Source organism: Myxine glutinosa, chromosome 6, assembly GCF_964187855.1.
Source record: "Myxine glutinosa chromosome 6, kmMyxGlut1.1, whole genome shotgun sequence".
NCBI lineage: Eukaryota > Metazoa > Chordata > Myxini > Myxiniformes > Myxinidae > Myxine > Myxine glutinosa.
Window position 1 is genome coordinate 45,170,755 of NC_136266.1, and position 840 is coordinate 45,171,594.

An 840-nucleotide genomic window follows, 5' to 3' on the forward strand; every position below is an offset into this window, starting at 1 on the left:
TTTCTCTGCTGAAATAACATATTTTTGGCCATATTTATGGAAACAAGTGAATCCACTTGGATTCCGCCCAGGTTGGCACATGGAAATTATGATGGAGCATAATTATCATCTCGGGTCAAGATTTGAAATTATGCCATGGTTTTTGTAAAATTGCTACTAGTATTCACATTATGTTCACATTCATTCACATTCACAGGGTCCTCTGGGTCCTCTGGGCATTTGGGTCCTCTGGGTCATTTTCTGGTCTGGGTCTGGCAAATTTTCATTGACATTTGCCCAGTTTCAACTTTTATTGACCCAGAGGGTCATTTGGGTCCTCTGGGTCATTTGGGTCCTCAGGGTCATTTGGGTCCTCTGGGTCATTTGGGTCCTCTGGGTCATTTGGGTCCTCTGGGTCATTTGGGTCCTCTGGGTCATTTGGGTCCTCTGGGTCATTTGGGTCCTCTGGGTCATTTGGGTCCTCTGGGTCATTTGGGTCCTCTGGGTCATTTGGGTCCTCTGGGTCATTTGGGTCCTCTGGGTCATTTGGGTCATTTGGGTCATTTGGGTCCTCTGGGTCATTTGGGTCATTTGGGTCATTTGGGTCCTCTGGGTCATTTGGGTCCTCTGGGTCATTTGGGTCCTCTGGGTCATTTGGGTCCTCTGGGTCATTTGGGTCCTCTGGGTCATTTGGGTCCTATATTCCTATCCTATAACATATATATCCTATAACCTATCCTATATATATCCTATATCATATAACATATATCCTATATATCCTATAACATAACATACTAGCGGGGTCACCCGTGGGAATCCCACGGGTGACCCCGCAAGTTTGCATTGACGTTCGTCGATGGA